General features: G+C 39.0%; 1 pseudogene; it reads right to left on the reverse strand.

The window, feature by feature from the left end:
- Nucleotides 1-1,265: 1,265 nt before the first annotated feature.
- LOC138834560 (U6 spliceosomal RNA) lies at nt 1,266-1,365 on the reverse strand (annotated as a pseudogene).
- Nucleotides 1,366-19,802: the final 18,437 nt, after the last annotated feature.

The following is a 19,802-nucleotide window of genomic DNA, read 5'->3' on the forward strand; positions in this document are numbered from 1 at the left end:
GGTACTCAAAATCTCTGGTTAGGCAATTCTGACGAAGACAAGGAACAAGATGAAAAATGAGGAATGGTATCAATTGCAAGAAAAAAATGGAGTAGGATCCAAGAAAATTTCTTCTTTGGGATGTTGAAATGTATCGACTTACTGTGGTGTGAACACTGCTTTCCAAAATGGCCACCCAGATGAATTCTAGGGATGAGGATGAGTATACCCTCTTCATTGGGAAGCCTAGAGTGGACACTTAGACATTGTCCATTAGTTGGTAGCTCAAGGCAGATATTCATGCAATAACTCTGAATGCCTGGACACGCCTGCACAGTACTTATATGTGGAATAATATCAGAATGGCTTCTTTATTACTTCATCATGATGCAGATACCAATCCCCAAACTAAAGGCCTCTTGACCTCCTTGCATCTTGCTGCTGGGAATAGAAATAGCAAAGATACTCTGTATCTCCTTGTGTTGAACCATTATATCAAACCAGGTCTGAAGAACAATTTTGAAGAAACTGCATTTGATATTTCCAAAAGGATAAGTATGTATCACTACCTCTTTGAAGTTGTCGAAGGCTGTACAAATTGTTCTCCTAAGTCGTAATGGTTTGATTTCTTAAATTTCAAAAATGCCAGTCCATCTTTGGTGTCCCTACAAATTTTTTTCACAATGCAAAGCAGCAGCAATATCTTACAATAAATATTTATGTATTCCATGGTATACTTCCAAGTGAATTGCATGACTTTGATATCAAAATGTATTCAAGAGATGTTTGTATACATCTATAATGATTTCTGCAGAGTTTGTGATTCTTTAAATCAGAAATAATTTTAACTTATCTGTTGAAATGAATAGTATAGAAACTAAAGATGTTCCGGGTGCTTTTCTGAAAAAAGAATATCTATGTTTGTGTAATATCCATAATCTATTTCATTCTCTCCTAGATATAATACTTTGAATTCTACATTGTTATATAATGTATGGATTCATTGATAAATGTGACCTTTCAGATTGCATTCCACATAGAAGAATTTTAAGACTCCTTTTTTTCGTAGTTTCTTATATTATTTTATTTCTTTGGGATAAAATGGCAATATTATCTAATTTCAAGTTTTGTAAAGGTTATACTATGTAAAGGCCTTTCTAAGGTGAAAATTTAATACACTGATGTCAAACTAACCTTTAATTCTATGAATTACATGTATTGTTACACTTGTATTTTTGTAATCAACTTTTTAATAACTGTTTTTCATATCTTGCATCAGAAGAATGAAAAATATGGAATACTTCACAAATTTTCATATCATCCTTGTGCAAGTGCCATGTTAATCTCTGTATTGTTGTAATTTGGGTAGACCTGCTGCTGAAGCATGTAGTATCCTCTAAATTTAAGTAAGTAATGATACAATCTTTATACAGGCATTTATCCATGGTTGCCTATTTGTAACAAGGAACCCTTATTGTTCCTAAAAATGCTATTGATCTTATTTCTCTAAGTACAGTGGAAAAAAACTTATATAGTTCGGTCGATTGCTCACATTTACAATTTTTTTGTCAATGACTATTTTGTCATTTTCATTTTAAATTTGATCATACTTTGAAGCCTTTACAGCTAAGTCCAAAGGTGGTGGCTTTTCAAGTACTTATTTATCAACTGAGTTAGCTTTGTGGAGCTAATGGATTCAAAGTAAGCCTTGCTTAAGAGCTACTTCTAACTTTCTGCAGCTTAAAATTTCCCAAATGAGCTCTTGCTGGGACAAATGTCTACCTGAACTGTGAAGACTCAGGGTCTATGTTGAGGGGGCAGAATGATGCAGGCTCCAGCCTCGGGATTATCTGAGGACTGTGTTTGGGATTAGGAAAGCTCTTGGAACGCCAGGCTACAGAGGGAAAATGTTCCCTCTCCCTTTCTCAAAACATGTCACAGACTCCTGGGAGCTGAGGAAGTGGCTCTTCTGCTTGCTTAAGCATAGATGAACAGCTGGTCAAGCATTTTCCTGAGATTGGAGAAGTGGTTTGAGCTTGCTCTAAAATAGTTTAGATAATAATATACCTAGACATTCTCTCATAGGTTAAGTAAAAATGTATCTGTGGAAATCTTTTGTGTGAATGTTTTCTGACCAAATCTTGGAAAATATTATGCTTGCTAGTCTTTAAATACCCACTAACAATAAAGCACAGCATGCAGTGGCAATTGCTCTTTGCACTCTGCATCCCCTGTGTCCTGGTGATTTTGTGACCCTTACCCAGGGACCCCAACGCACTAGACATTGACACTGAACCTTTACCTTTCTTCCATGTAGGAACAGACCAACCAGAATATCTTACCTTGACAGCATGGATTGTCTTACTGGAACAAAAATAATCTTAGTTACAAGGGATCATAGAGAGATAAACAGTTCAGACAGAATTGTTCAGAATGGAAGGTATTTTATCAAAACATAATTGTTTATTATACGTATCATTTCAAAAGTAGCTAAAGCCAAGAAAGTGAAAAAATTGTTCATAGGCATGATTACCTACTGTCCTGACCTATCATCCAACCAAGCAGGAACTTACACTACTGACATTCTATCACCAAATATTGCAATAGCTCCTGGAGAAGTCCATATGTTTCTCCTCGATATTAGACCTTAAATTTGTAATGTTTTAATCACAGTGTTTCCTCTTGCCTCTAGGCTGCCTGTCTACAAATGGTAAAGCTTTAAGTCTAACTCTACCAAAAACTGAGGTAGAGATAATGGAATAATACTTTAAAACAGAGTTGCCTTTGATTCCCTAAACACAATACAACAATGCAAAACAATTTTTATATTATATGTACTTATATATTTTATATTTATATGTGCTGATTTTAAATTTCATACAGTGAATCTTACTAGAATTGATAATTTGACAAATATATTTACATTTATTCCCATAAATAGATTGGAATATAAATAATTGGGTTTAGAATATATATTAGAATATAAAAAGTATCAATGCAATATCTTCAGTATAAGCTTGTGATACCTTCTAAGTCGTCGTGGTCTTCTGAATACACATGGTAAAATAACAGTATTGTTTTCTGCTAATCTATAAGGGATTTTAGTCTGATGCTCTGTGTATTGTTTTAACTTGCTGGTCCCAAAGTGTTTTTCTCCATATTTCTGAAGCATTCTTACTGATTATACCCAAATTTTGCTGATATGATGTCTAAAAGCTATTATTCTTCTGCAGGACCCACGGGTCCTAGGATAACAGATCCCAGTTATCTGCATCATCAGATAACAAGGGCATGACTTCTCACATAGGCCCAGGCAACATGCCAACAGAAAATAATTAAAGACTCATCTCAATTTTTCATTTCCTATAATATTTCAGGGCCCCAATTGCTTACAAGAATTAGCAGTAATCAATTGTGAAATGCAAGGCAAGTTAAAATGAAAGATGAGATCACAAAATCTGAGAGAAAGTTCTGTAATTCAAACATTCAATTGACAGATGACCAGTCCATATGAGTGAACAAAATCACAAATGAACAAGGTTATTTTTAATACCTTTCTCCTAATGATGAATGAAAAATTTCAGTGCAGCCAAAAAAATAGTTTCTGGAATGATAGATCGTAATTGGTCTACCAAGACTAGGAAAACTTGATTTAGAGGTCAAATATAATTTAGAAAAACATTAATTGAGAAGACCCTTAGTGCTTCAAAACACTGGTACTTCAGTAAAACTTGGTTCTGTAGTATAAAAATGTCATTCTCAAACCAATGTAACGTACATTTAATCTCCTGAAAGTATATTCCTTTTCAAATAAACTTTTAAAAATCATATTCACCAAAATAACACTTGACAAGTAGATGATAGTGACATTACAAGGTTTTCAAGTGTAGGGAGCTAGTTACAATAGAGTTGATTTACGTACCCAGCACTAATACCAAACAAGTTCAACCATTCATTAAAGTGCAGAAATTCTACCCCCCACCATTTGTGTTGTTCAGTAGGTGCCTTCCAGAAATGTGTTAAATAGATCAGCCTCCCATAATTCAAACCCAAATATTAGCTAATAAAGTAAATTTCATCACATAAGAAGGTACATTTTAAAGTCACTAATATAGTTGCCTTATCATGTGTTGCCTTATCATATATTTTCCCTATCTGTCTAACATAGTAAGAAATATGACTTTAAGTCTTGAATATGGGTACTGATGAGAGATTTGACAAACATAAAATCTGTCTTCTATTTCTATCATATTCCTTTAAATAGTAAATTTTAGTTTTCTTCTTTTTCCAAAACTTATAGGTAGTAGAAAAAATCATCCTATGTAAAATAAAATAATCACATACCATTGTACAAAGCCATTTATAAAAACTGGTAGGAATAAATTCTAAGCCATTTTTAAACGTTCCTTTTGACTAAAGATTAATCTTCCAAATGAATGAGAATAAAATCATGTCTAAGTGCTTCACATCTCCAGTCTTGCAAATTGTTATTGCAGATGAATGAATTATGGAAATATAAGCTGACATCACTTGCCTATATATTCTCCATGCTGGCTGAGACTCAGAATTTGCACAGCACAGGAAAACAGGTGCAATGACTGGCTTCTCACATCAGGGTGAATTTTTGGCATTGCTGGGCTTTGAACTCAGGTCCTAGGAGGCCCAACTGCCCAATTGGTCCACGTGATCACACCAGACTTTGAGCCACTAAGAAGATGGGCTCTTCCCAGGAACTGAGATCGAGCCACATGGAGGCCAAAATAGTGCTCAATGCATCATTTAAACATGGGATGTATATTCACATCCGTGTGGGGACTGTATCGTGCATTGAGTGTACATATTGTGTTTATTTTGTATTCTATTCATGGATTATTGTGTATTTTCTCATGTATATAATGACACGTATAACTGGGCTGATATGGATAACAACTTATTCCCATGACCACAGGGTGGCCCATGCATTCTTCATCCTAGCTGAGACCCAAGACTTGCACAGGAAAGGAAAACATATGCAACCATTGGTGTCTTACATCAAGATGAATCTTTTGGCACGGCTGGGATCTTAACTCGGGGCCTAGCAGGCCCAAATGGTGAATGGGTCCATATGAGCACAACAGCCTGTGAGTGACAAAGAAGCTAGGCCTTCCCAGTACCTGAATTTGAGCCCCCCTGGGGGGAGAGTGGGGAGCACAATAGTCATCCATTCATAAGTAGAAGGTAGAATGCAAATAAGTACATATTTGTATAGAGTAGGATTGATGGTGACTTGTGATGGAATCCAATCTGTGTGTACCTATATTTGGGTATTTTCTGATGCATTCATTTCATGTCTGTGATGATTATTGTCATGCTTCATTAACTCTTCTTTACAAATAATCTATACCACATGAGTCTTGCATATCATTTCCTACTCGCATCATGCACAAACTACTCATTCAAGGATGAGATAGATCGCATGCCATGACTCTTCCTAGGTCCAGAAGCAAGTATCTCAGTATCTCCCGCCATTCCCTCCTCCTAGGGGGACTGAATTCAAGCCTCAGTCCTGGAAAAGTTACTCCTTATATACATCTCAACAATAGGATTTATACTTCTTTTCAGATGTTCAGTCCATATTGTGTTTGGCGCGTTTATTCATTTTATTTCTTGTTTTATTAATTTATTTACCATTTATTTTATTGACTCTGATGACACTTATACCATTTATTACATTGTTTACATCCTATCACATAGAATCTAGATTTTAGATGTATGTGTTCTCCATCATGCCTGGCAGTGCTAGAATCTGATCTCAGGGCCTAGCAGGCCCAATTCATGAATGGGTGAGCTTGAGCATGGGAGCCTCTAGCCAATGAAGCTGTCAAGTGGTTCCCACGCGCTGAGATTGACCCCCAGTTTTGGCCAAAACAGCGATACATGGCTAGGCAGACGGTGATATACAAAGAAATATATATTGTTAAAGAGTGCCAGAGCCGTCTATCTATGATTGAATGACACCTACTACATTCCTACCAACTCTTAGGTATTTATTATACCACCATTGAAGGAATATTATTCTTTTAATGCTTAATAAACTATACATTACGATCAATCAGCATTTTAGGACTATTGCATCCAATTTTAGACTAGACGGATGCATGAACTACTCTTTCAATGGATATTCCCATGCATAGGAATGAGTCTCTTGTGATCTCCTGCCATTGGTGTCAGGACTGGATTTGAACCCAGGGCCTATGTTCACAGGTTATCCTATGGCTTCACTGATAGCCCACAAGCCATCAGCAATGGCAGGTCATATCTACTTTGCAGCCATGTCATTCAAACCCAGGATGGTCATTGTGCAAAGAAAAAAATAATAAAACCCCAGCCCCCTGAAGGTTGCCACTTTTTCTACTTTCCAGGTTTTTTTTTTTCTAGAAAGTCCCCTGGGCCTAGGATCTTAGGATCAGCTATGGTTCTGGAGGCTGCACCCAAGCCGAGAGAGATCTAAGCTGAGGCAGAGTTTCCATGACCTGAGATCAAGCCCCATGGTTGGCCAAAAGAAAAAAAGGAAAAAGAATAAAGAAAATATAATTATTTAACTAAATTTAAAAAAATAAAGCTACCTAGTTTGGAATTTCTGCTAGTTTTCTTTCCTAGCCTGGGATTTGAACTCAGGGTCTTGGTAAATCTGTAGCAATGTGAGGGAAGATTTGCTACTACTTGAGTTCAAACCTTGTGCCAACCAAAAATGAAACCTAAGTCACTGACCTAAGCAGGGGGAGGTAGTTGTGGAGATGGGAGGGAAAGTATAGTAGGGGGAAAACAAAGGAGGAGGTAACAATGCTCAATATGAAATTTACTCATTACCTTGCTCCTGTAAAATATTTTTGCAATAAAAAACGAACAAAGACAAACAATGTAGTTCTCAGAGAAGCATTTTGGAGGTAAGGGAAGGATCTCTGAATGAATAGCTGTACAAAATTCTACACTTTTTTAAATGTTCAGTATGGAACTGAATAAACATAACTGCTTCCATTAAAAAATTATGTCAGTGTCTTGGAACTGGGGCCAGTATTTCTGCCATTGCTAGGATTTGAGCTCACCGTCCAGATAACTATTTTGCATCATGGGTGAAGGCAAAGCTCACTGTCCATGAGGAAAGAAATTCAGGCTAGAGTTCCCAGGGCCTGAATGAAGGCCCTGTAATGGAAAAAAAAATCTCTATACATGTGTAATATATGATATATATACTTACATATGTATGTTAATTTCATATTATGATTCAGGTGGATCAGTGGTAGAGCACTTGCCTTGCATGCCTGAGTCCCTGGGTTCGATTCCTCAGCACCACATAAGCAAAAAGAAAAAATCCGGAAGTGGCGCTGTGGCTCAAGTGGTAGAGTGCTAGCCTTGAGCTGAACAGCTGAGGAAGAGCACCCAGGCCCAGAGTTCAAGCCACAAAACCGGACCCCCACAGAAAAAGAATGATTTTGTACTTTATTTTCCTTTGATTCATTTATTTATTGATTATTGTATTTAGTAATTTTTACACATAATATTTATTACATTTTGCACATCTATTATAAAATTATACCCAATAATTGAGGACATTGACTCATTTTCATTAATATTTGATTAAGTGTTGAAACATAATACATAATTAAATGGAAGCATTTTTCACAGTATTCACATGATTAGAGTCTCTCACAAGTATGAGCTTTGTCTTATTTATCTTTGGAAACTTCCTATCGGGTTTTCTTTAGATGATTTATACTCAGAAGCCTTTTCTTGAAGATAGGCAAGTGAGGTATAACATTGTGAGGGTGGGGCTAGAAATGTGGCTTAGTGGTAAAGTGCTTGCTCAGCATGCATGAATGCCAGGGTTTGAATCTTCAGTGCCACATACTCAGAAAAAGCCAGAAGCTATGGAGTAGCTCAAGTGGCTAGCCTTGAGAAAAAGAAGCTCAGAGAGAGTACCCAGGCCCTAAAATCAAGCCCAGGACTGTCTAAAACCATAGGCCAGATGCCAGTGGTTCATAAGTGGAACCGTAGCTTCTCGGGAGGCTGAGAGCTGAAGACCACAGTCCAAAGGAAAGCCTGTTAGATTCTTATCTCCAGTGAACCACCAAAAGAACCCATCTGGCATTTTGGATTAAGTGCTAGAGTGTTCACCTTGAGCTGAAGGGCTCAGGGTCAGTGCCCAGGCTAGAGTTCGAGACACACAACTGGAAAAAGAGTGAGGGTTAATTAAAATACTTTTCCTATTTGCTAATTACGAGAACATTCTTTGGAAGATGATATACACCAGAATTGGACTCAGAGCTCATGGTTCAAGTGTAGCACATATATATGTCCATCCTCTCAGACTGTAGCATTGTAATATTGTGTCCTACAGCGTTTTTAAAGGTCCAAGGTTAAAAGGCTTAATATGCTCCACAAGCCTTTTTTGATAAGCAATTGACTTGTATTGTCAATGTCATTACAGTTCTGAACCTAGCAGAGCACAAGTAGCTCATGCCCATCACCCTAGCTCAGGAGGCTGAGGACTCAGGATCACAGGGTGAAGCCAGCCAGGGCAGGAAATCGATGACAAAATGACTTCCACTTCTGAAAGGTCAGATATTCAATAGCTTCTTGTGTCTCCCTTGGTGATGAGAATTTACTTGCACATTAAATGTTCTTATAGTACTCGAGTTATAGAAGAAGGAAAGAACCATTATTGACCTATCCTGGATTCAGATGAAGTTCTCAGGATCCAAGCCCTAGCTCTGTTAGCAGGAAGAACTCCAGTGTAACTCTGTAATTGAAGGACAGAAAACAGTTTCAAAATCCAGGCTAGGTGCAGAGACCAGGCATACATGATTAGGAGGCAGAACGTACACACTCAACAGGGAAGTGAGCTGCAAAACCACTTCATTTATTCCAGGCACAACCAGCAATGGGGAAAATCTGTAACATTTGTTAAAGTTACACCAGGGTCAGGCTTTACTCGGCCTCTTCAAATAATGACTAATTAACCTTCCTCCCTCATGTGAAGGGAGCCTCAGGCTACCTTTAGGTTACCAATAGACAGCCAGTTTAGTGGGGGAGAGGGGAGTAACAGAGTAGAGAAACCCTACTCTCTGGTCTTAGGGAGTGGGTTTTTGACTCTCCAACTATCAGATTTGAAGACCCTTCTACCTCTGCCAGTCCATTCTCCTTCCTTCATTCTCCACATAATTAATACAAATCCCCAGACTAACTAGAGGCAGGACTGTTTCTATTTTGTCTCCAAGCACATGATTTAGAACCTAGCTCTGCCCTCTTGACTCTGGGGCCCTTGGTTGCCTGAGAAGTGGGAAAGAGACAGTCTTCCTGCTCTGTGGTTATGTGAAGGCACACTGCAAAAGGCCTCCTGACTGGGAAGTGTTCCCTTCTTTCCTCCTGACGTCCAAAGATTAAACTATCATATTTCTTTCTTTCTTTCTTTCTTTCTTTCTTTCTTTCTTTCTTTCTTTCTTTCTTTCTTTCTTTCTTTCTTTCTTTCTTTCTTTCTTTCTTTCTTTCTTTCTTTCTTTCTTTCTTCTTCCTATCTATCTACCTACCTACCTAGGTACCTCTTTGCCAGGTCTTGGGTTGAACTTAAGGCCTGGGCACTGTCTGTAGCACTCTGCTACTTGAACCACAACACCAATTATGGCCTTTTCTGTGTATGTGCTCCCGAGGAATCGTACCCAGGGCTTCTTGCATGCTATGCAAGCACTCTCTCACTAATCCACATTCCCAGCCTCCTCATATTTTTCTTAATGGTAGTTTTTACATAAGTATGCTACCATTTTACTTCCTCAAGTTTAATTTTCTGAAGACTGGTTACTTCTAAGAAACCCTATCTTGTGTACCCCTGCCTGATTTGTGACTGTTCCTGCATTGTCCTCATAATAAAATGTAAATAAAGACTGCTGAGATCTTCAGTGTGCATCATATAAGGACACAGGCCTGGAACCCTGGAAGAGAAAGCAATGGGTCTGACATGAAGAGGATGATGCAGTAGGCGCAAGGATCATATCTGAAAAATAAATAAATACATAAATAAATAAATAAATAAATAAATAAATAAATTAGAGAAGCATCATTGCATACAGTATGTTTGAACTCAGGGAGGTAATATACACACATAAGTAAGTATGGCACTGATTCATAAACGTGGCCTTCTCTTTTTGAAAACGTTTTTGAGGCTATCACATGGCTTAAACTCAGGGCATGATGCGTTCCTCAGCTGTTTTTCCCAAGGCTGAGGCTTTACCACCACCACAGCTCCACTTCCATCCATCTGGTCATTAATCGGACATAAGTGCCTCCCAGGCTTTCCAGCCTGGTCTAGCCTGTTTCTTCTGCTTGGCTTTCTCTCTCAAAGCTCCATTTCTACCTTCTGGTCCACTGCTCCACTTCTGGTTTTCTGGTGGTTTATTGGACATAAGAGTCTCACAGACTTCCTGCTCAGGCTGACTTTGAAGGGCTATCTCTCAAAAAGGTTTTAAGCAGCTTTCCTCAGGGATTCACCAAGGAGCATCTCCACACAAACCTGGAGTCTAAATCTCGAGAGACACTAGAAAAGTGATGCATGAAGATGCTTCTAGTATATTCTAGATACTCAAGGTTGGAGACACACTACACTCCTAATTATTAGATCATTTTATAGGCAGACAATATAAGGATCCCTCTAGCTTTTGGTCCTCCCATCTTGAGACAGTAAATTGCTGTAGCTCAATGCTAACTGACAGAGCTGGCATGTCCTGTGGACATTTGCACAGAAATTCTCTGACACTCATTTCTCACTTTTGGTTTCAAACCTATGAACAGATGTTAAGATGAGGAAGGAAAATCCTTCTTAGAGAAAGCAGCTATAATGGACATTGGGTAGTTAACTTATAAATTCATAACACTGGTATGACCATGTTGACAAGTCAGGTTTCCAGATTAAAAAATGAAGAAGAAAAGAAAGAAGGTGCCAGTGGCTTCTCATTGTAATCTGAGCTCCTCAGGAGTCTGAGATGTAGACAATCTGAGTTTGAATCCAGCCAGCGTAGGAAAGTCTATGACAATGTTATTTCTAAGAGATCACAGAAAAACCCAGAAATGTGGTTTTGACTCAAGGTTAATGCACTACCCTTTAGCACAAGGATCTCAGGAACAATGCCTAGGCTCATAGTTCAACACCAGGACCTGCCCCCTCAAAAATAACCTGCACCTCCATATCTTTGTATATGTATGTATGTATTCCTATAGGTGAAGCTCCAGAGTAGTTACGATGAATGGCACCAAGCTAGAAAATTTGTATCCAATAAAATGATTTCATAACAGAGACTGATTTCATGAAAGTGCATGTTCTGCGGCTCCCCTCACTGTTCCCAGTATAGCCTGAGGGTTTCTCTGCATCCCAGGCCTGCTGGAAGAAGTCTCCCTCATTGTCTGGACAGGCAGACAAAAGGCCTCACTTCTGTACAGCTATGTAACAAACAGCTCCATCTGTGTCAGATTGTGAGAATGAGTGTGAGTGGGCTCCGAAGGTCAGGATAAAGGTCTAATTTTAGCCCAATCTATTTCTTTCCCCAGTGCTCTGGTTTGACAGGAAGCCATTTGTGTCACCTCCCGTGGCCGGCCAAGTCCTGTGCACTTATCCTGCCATTGTGAGACTATATTCCGGTGTTCAGATACAGTGCTCAATATAATTCAGCAGTCCTTCTGGCAGACAACTGGGGCACTGAAACCCATGAAATGTTTCATTGAGGACGATGATGGGCCTATGTTGTCTCTCCTAGGTTTCTGGAAGCTTGGGAAATCCAAGCACATATCTGATATCACAAAGCTTCCTGTCATCTAGGACTGTTAAGCTCTTCAGGTTTTGAAACATTTGACCTCTCCAAGTTGGGCCCTGGCTGGCTATGTTTGGGGGTTGAAAGCAGGGCTGGGGTGCTGACCATGAGCTCAGTGTAGAAGCCCGGTGCTTTACCATTTTGTCTAACAGCATCACTTCTAGTCTGTGTGTGTGTGTGTGTGTGTGTGTGTGTGTGTGTGTGTGTGTGTGTGTGTGTGTGTGTGTGTGTGTGTGTGTGTGAGTGTGAGCCCGTGCGTGCACAGGAGGTTGAACTCAGGTCCTGAGCACTGCACATATTTTCTCTTGTACAAGGATACCCCTCTTCCACTTGAGCAACAGAGACACTTCAGGCTTCTTTTTAGTGATATGGTCCTGAGAAATCAAACCCAGGGTTTCATATATTCATATATGCAAAGCAATCTACACTCTACACATTCCCAGCCCTCTACTTTAGGTTTGTTAGTTTGTTTCTCTCTTCTCTTTATTGTTGTAGGAGTTGAAATCTGGGCCTAGGTACTGTCCTTGAACTCTTCTCCTCAAGTCTTGTGCTCTACCACTTGAGCCAAACACCACTTCAGCTTTTTGAGGGGTCCATCGGAGCTAAGTGTCTCAAGGACTTTCCTGCCCAGGCTAGCTTTGAACCATGATCCTCAGATCTCATCCTCCTGGGTAGCTAGGATGACAGACATGAGCAACAAGCACCCAGATTCCACTTCGGGTTTCTTAGTGGTGAATTGGAAATAATAGGCTCATGGAGATAATTGGAGATAATAGGCTTTTGTGTCTGGGATAGTTTGGAACCCAGATCTCAGCTTTCTGAGAAGGCAGGATGACAAACCTTAGCTATAGACCCCTAGGCTGTGGCCTCTGCTATAAGGGGATCCATGTCTCCACGTGGTAGAGCGCTAGTCATAAGCCCAAGAGGTAAGGGCCAGCACCTAGACCATGAGTTCAAGGTTCATGACTGAGAAAAAACAAAACAAAACAATTGTCTGCAGGAGACAACTTACTAGTCTTCAGTAATACATCTTTGTCCCTGCCATGGGGACATAAATGAGCCTCAATATTCTTGTCTGCTTAATCATCTCAGTTGTGGAGATCTTATAAGGTCCCCTAGAAAGAATGCACCCTGTGAAGGACACAGCACATTGCACTCTTTGCATGACTCAGCACACAGCATCCTTTGAAAGACTCAGCACACAGCACCCAATGCAGGATGCAGCAAACTGCACCCTGTGAAGGACTCAGCAACTAGCTCTATTCCACAAGCTTTCATTAGAATTAGGGTGCTTTTTATCAGTATCACCATTCTTGGAGGAACAGTTCACAAACCACACAAGTTCACATCTAATGGTTTAGTGTGGTGTTTTTTTGGGGGGGAGTGGGGTTAGCCATGGGGCTTGAACTCAAAACATGAGGATACTATTCTAATAACATTTGATCAAGACTAGAGCTCTACCACTTCAAGCCATATTTCAAAGATTCTAGCAGACTTCCTGCCAAGTTTTAAAGGCCCTGAGCATCCAGGATATGGGGATAAGCCAGGGTAACTAGGATGATGGGGATAACCCATGGATCTGGGTTGCAGCAGTTTACATCTGGCTAAGTCAGGTTAGGTGGAAGCTGTCAGGTCCAGACTCCTAGATTGCCCTGTGATGAGGTATTTGAAGTCCTGTCCTTCTTGCCCTTCTATAGTTGCAGTTAAGACATTCTACTTTTTTTTGGCGGCAGTCCTGGGGCTTGAGTATACGCTTTGACCCTGTTCCTAAGCATTTGTGCTCAAGGCTAGCACACAATTGAATGAAAGACAGCAGAACGTCTGGGTTTTCTGTTTATGTGCACTGAGGAATCGAACTCAGAGCTTCATGCTTCCTCGGTGAACATTCAACCACTGAGCCCCAGGAGTGAATGAGATATAAATAGATAGAGATTGTTGTATAAAAATATTATATACACAAAACGAGAGATGTCTGCATATTATTAAATTATAGATAGTATTACTACCAATTATTAGGCATTAAATTATGTCTCCATTTAATGATGTGTCCCAGTTAACAATTAGTAAAGCATTAATTAAAATTACTCAATATCCTGTTATTGTTTATCACATATGTACATACATTCCTACTATAATTATGTATTTTATAGAATGAGACATATTCCTATATATTATTAAATTATGCATCGTGTGTTACTACCAATTATTAGGTATTTGTGTTTCCATGAAATTTTTATTCTGTTAATGCTTAATAAAATATTAAACTTAATCCGCGTCCTATAATTTTTGTGTCTAATTTTATCCTAGAATGATTCCCTACTAATTCAATCTGTTTTTCATTTATTGTAATGACAATTCTTCCACCTACGACATTTTTTTACATTTATTACATCCTATTACATAGCATATAGATTTGCATCTGAATTATACATGCTACCTGTCACTGAGCATTTTCAAAGAAAAGAAAACATGTTTCACGCTCGGCTTCTCACATCTGAACTCACAGTCTACAAAGCCCAATTCATTAATGGGTAAGTGTCAGCATGCCAGCCTGGAGCATATTAAGCTGACTAGCATTTCCAGCACCTGAGATTGAGCCCTAAGAGTTGACAAAATAAGAACACATTGATATGCAGATTTTTTAAATTGTATTTTATTTTATTTGAGAACATACTGTACAGAGGGGCTACAATTACATGGGCAGGATAATGCATACATTTCTTACCAAGCATTGCAGCCTCCTCCTTTGTTTACCCTTCACTACCCTTCCCCGCCTCCCCCCTCCCCCCACCCAATTTTACCCCCCTCCCCCCACCCAATTATACCCCCCTCCCCCCCCACACCGACATTGTAAAGTTCGTTTTGACATGACATTTTGTACTTCTCATTGTTGCAACAGGTCCACCTGAATCCTTAAACGACTTGTTTGTCCCCATCTCCTCCACATGTTATACTGACATCAAATATAGTGAAAGCGGGGGTTACACTGTGGGGGAGGGACATACAAAGCAACAAAGAAATAATCTTATAAATGCGTTAGAAACACATGCATGAAAGAAACGAAAACATTAAAAGACATATTTAAGGGTTCATTTTCCTAACATCACATTATCTGACCTTTTCCGCTTGACTCATACCTATACTAGATATTGCAAATAAAGGAAACCATGGGACCTATGCTTCTTTGGGCCTGGCTTACTTCACTTAATATAATTTTTTCCAAACCTTTCCATTTCCTAACAAATGGGGAAATGTCATTCTTTCTGATGGAGGCATCGAATTCCATTGTGTATATATACCACATTTTCTTGATCCATTCATCTACTGAGGGGCATCTGGGTTGGTTCCATATCTTAGCTATGGTAAATAATGCTGCAATAAACATAGTTGTGCTGGTAGCTTTAGTGTTGTCTTGTTTGTAAACATTTGGGTAAATGCCCAAAAGTGGGATTGCTGGATCATAGGGGAGATCTATGTGAAGTCTTTTGAGGAACATCCATACTGCTTTCCAAAGTGGTTGAACAAGTTTACATTCCCACCAACAATGAAGTAAGGTTCCTTTCTGTCCACATCCCCTCCAGCATCTGTTTTTGTTAGAGTTCTTGATTTTTGCTGTTCTAACTGGAGTGAGGTGATATCTCAATGTTGTTTTGATTTGCATTTCTTTTATGGCTAGGGATGTTGAACATTTCTTCTATTGGCCATTCTCCTTTCTTCTTCAGAGAAGCTTCTCTTTAAGTCTTTCGCCCACTTATTTATTGGGCAGTTGTTTCTTTGAGGATTTGTTTTTGGGTGTTTTAATTTTTTGAGTTCCAAGTATATTTTAGATATGAGACCCTTGTCCCTTGTATGGCTAGTAAAGATCTTCTCCCAATCGGTGGGCTTTCTATTGATCTTGCCAGCTATGTCATTTGCCCTGCAGAAGCTCTGCAACCTTATGCAATCTCATTTGTCCAACCTTTCTTTGATTTGTTGTGCTTCTGGGTCTCTATTCAGAAAATTTCGACCTGAGCCAAGGAGACCTAGGATTTCTCCTATTCCATCCTGTAATGTTTTCAGAGTGTCTGCTTTGAGTTCAAGGTCTTTGATCCATTTGGAGTTGATTCTGGTGCAGGGTGATATATAAGGATCTAGCTTTAGTTTTCTACATGTAGTTAACCAATTTTGCCAGCACCATTTACTGAAGAGGCTGTCTTTCTTCCATTCTATTGTTTTAGCTTCCTTATCGAAGATTAGATGGCTATAGGTCTGTAGGTTCATTTCTGGGTTTTCAATTCTATTCCATTGGTCCTGAGGTCTGTTGTTATGCCAATACCAAGCTGTTTTGATTACTATGGCTTAATAGTAGAGTTTGAAATTTGGTATTGATATTCCTCCAGCAGTGTTCTTTCCGTTGAGGAGCGTTTTTGCTATTCGGGGTCTTTTATTGTTCCATATGAATTTTTGGATTGCCTCCTCTATTTCCTTGAAGAATGAGGGTGGAATTTTGATAGGTATCGCGTTGAATTTGTAGATAGCCTTGGGAAGTATTGCCATTTTCACGATGTTGATGTTGCCAATCCAGGAGCATGGGAGGTTTTGCCATTTTTTAAGTTCTGTGTTGATTTCCTTTTTCAAGATTTTAAAGTTTTCATCATAGAGGTCCTTCACTTCTTTGGTTAAGTTAATTCCTAGGTATTTTATTTTTTGTGGGGCTATTACAAATGGAGTTGCTTTCCTAATTTCAGCCACACTTTTCTCATTGTTGGCATATAGATAAGCCATTGATTTTTGGGGGTTAATTTTATAACCTGCTACTTTGCCAAAGTTTTGAATCAGCTTGAGTAATTTGGGAGTGGAGTCTATGGGATTCTTTAAATACAAGATCATGTCATCTGCAAAGAGGGAGAGTTTTATTTCTTCTTTCCCTATTTGGATCCCCTTTATGTCTGCATCTTGTCTTATTGCTGTAGCTAGGCATTCTAATACTAGATTGAAGAGAAGTGGAGAGAGTGGGCATCCTTGTCTTGTTCCTGAGTTAAGAGGAAATGGCTTTAGTTTTTCACCATTGAGTATAATGCTGGCTGTAGGTTTGTCATATACAGCCTTTATTGTATTGAGGAATGTTCCATGGATTCCTAATTTTTCCAGAACCTTCATCATAAAGGGGTGTTGGATCGTGTCAAATGCTTTTTCTGCATCTATTGAGATAACCATGTGGTTCTTATTCTTGCTCCTGTTGATGTGATGAATAATATTAATTGATTTGCGTATATTGAACCAGCTTTGCATCCCTGAAATGAATCCTGTTTGATCATGGTGTATGATTTTTTGGATGAATTGTTGAAGTCGATTGGCCAAAATTTTGTTGAGAAGTTTTGCATCAATATTCATCAAAGAAATGGGTCTATAGTTCTCTTTCTTTGATGAGTCCCTGCCTGGTTTTGGGATGAGGGTGTTGATGGCTTCATAGAATGTATTCGGTAGTGAGCTTTCTCTTTCAATTTCATTGAAGAGTTGGAGGAGTATTGGTGTGAGCTCTGCTTTGAAGGCCTTTTAAAATTCCGCTTTAAAACCATCTGGTCCTGGACTTTTCTTAGCTGGGAGGTCTCTTATTGCTGTTTCTATTTCAATGCTTGATATCGGCCTGTTAAGCTGGTTTAACTCATCTTGGTTTAGTTTTGGCATGTCAATATTTGCTAGGAAAAGGTCCGTTTCTGTCAAGTTCTCAAACTTATTAGCATAAAGTTTTGAGAAGTATTCCCTTATAATGTTCTGAATCTTGGTTGTTTCCGTGGTGATGTTTCCATTCTCATCTCTGAGTTTATTAATTTGGGTGTGTTCTCTCCTTTTTCTGATAAGGTTTGCTATGGGTCTGTCAATTTTGTTAAGTTTTTCGAAGAACCAACTCTTTGTTTTGTTGATTCTTTCTATAGTTTTTTTGGATTCTAATTCATTTAATTCTGATTTAATTTTGATTATTTCTTTCCGTCTACTGGATTGGGGTTTATCTTGCTGCTCTTTTTCAAGGAGGTTTAGATGTGTCATTAAATTGCTAGTTTCCGATCTGTCCAATTTGTTGATGTAGAAGCTCAGAGCTATAAACTTGCCTCTGAGTACTGCCTTTGCTGTGTCCCAGAGGAGCTGGTAATTTGTGTGTTCATTTTTGTTGAATAGCATGAACATTTGAATTTCCTTTCTAATCTCTTCCATGACCCACTCATGATTCAGCAGTGTGTTGTTGAGCCTCCATGTGATACCGGACTTTCTTTGGTGGCTTTTGGTGTTGAGTTCTACTTTTATTCCCTTGTGGTCAGAGAGAATGCAAGGTATAACTTCAATGTTTCTGAATTTAGACAAGTTTGCTTTGTGGCCTAAAATGTGGTCTATTTTAGAAAACGTTCCATGTGCTGCTGAGAAGAACGTGTATTCTGATGCTGCTGGGTGAAATGTTTGGTAAATGTCTGTTAAGTCTAGTTGATCTATGCAGCTGTTTAGATCTGCGGTTTCTCTGTTGAGTTTTTGCCGAGTTGATCTACCTAGTGGGGAGAGTGGTGTGTTAAAATCCCCAACAATTAATGTCTTTCGATCTATATGGGATTTGAGGGAAAGTAGTGTTTCTTTGATAAATTTGGGTGCTCCATTGTTTGGCGAATAGATATTCAGAATTGTAATATCCTCCTGAAGGAGAGATCCTTTAATTAGTATGTAGCGACCTTCTTTATCTCTTCTCACGAATTTTAATTTGAAGTCTATTTAACTGATATTAGGATTGCAACTCCCGCCTGTTTATGAGGGCCGTTTGCTTGGTAGATTTTGTTCCAGCCTTTGACATTGAAAATGTGTTTGTTTTCACGGGCAAGATGTGACTCCTGCCGGCAGCAGATAGAAGGGTCTTGTTTTTTAATCCAACTAGACAGTCTATGTCGCTTAATTGGAGAGTTCAGTCCGTTAACGTTAAGACATAGGACTGAGAGGTATTTGGGAGTTCCTGCCATGTTATCCACCTTCTTGGGGGCTGTGAAAACTGGGTTCTTCCTAAGGTTCTTGGATTCTCAGTTTGGGTGCAGTTTCTTGGACTTTGTTGCGTTCTTCTTGGTTTTCTATGTGTAGGACATCTTTAAGAATCTTTTGCAGGGCTGGTTTGGTGGAGATGTATTGTTTCAATTTTTCTTTGCTATGGAAGGTTTTTATTTGGCCTTCAGTTATGAAGGAGAGTTTAGCTGGGTACAGTATTCTTGGTTGATAGTTGTTTGTTTTGAGGGCATGGCATACGTCATTCCAGGCTCTTCTTGCTTTGATTGTCTCTGCTGAGAAATCTGAGGTGATTCTAATTGGTTTCCCATTATAGGTGATTAACCTTTTCTCCTTGACAGCTTTAAGGATCTTTTCCTTGGTCTGGGTTGATCCTGTGTGGATTATAATATGACGGTGGGATGTCCTATTCTGGTCTGGTCTATTTGGGGTTCTAAAAGCTTCTTGTATCTGAATAGGCCTATCTTTTTGTATGTTTGGGAAGTTCTCTGCTAGGATCCTGTTAAACAAATTTCCTAGACCATTAACTTCTGTTTCTAGGTGCTCCTCTACACCCATTATCCTTAGATTGGGCCTTCTGATGGTGTCTTCCAGGTGTTGGATAGACCTATCATATTTCTTGGACTTGTCTTGGATGGTTGTATGTTCTTTCTCTATAATATCTAGGCTATTTCAATCCCTGAGATTCGATCTTCTGCATGGTCTAACCTGCTGTCAAGACTCTCTACTTTGTTTTTTATCTCTTTTCCTTCTAATTGGTCAGCTTTGATGGCTTCAAGTTCTTTCTTGAAGCTCTGTTTTAGGTCTTGTATGAATTTCTTTACTTCCTTAATTTGGTGTTCAGTGTTTGTTCTCAAATCACTTAGTTGATTGGTTATGGTTTCTTTGGACTCCCATTCCTTCTGTTGGGTTCCATTCAGCATTCCCTTTGTGGTCTCCCTGACTTCCTTCAGCTCTTTGTTAATGGATTCCATG

The sequence above is a fragment of the Dipodomys merriami genome, unplaced genomic scaffold, assembly GCF_024711535.1.
Source record: "Dipodomys merriami isolate MVZ:Mamm:240054 unplaced genomic scaffold, mDipMer1.0.p SCAF_219, whole genome shotgun sequence".
NCBI classification, from domain to species: domain Eukaryota; kingdom Metazoa; phylum Chordata; class Mammalia; order Rodentia; family Heteromyidae; genus Dipodomys; species Dipodomys merriami.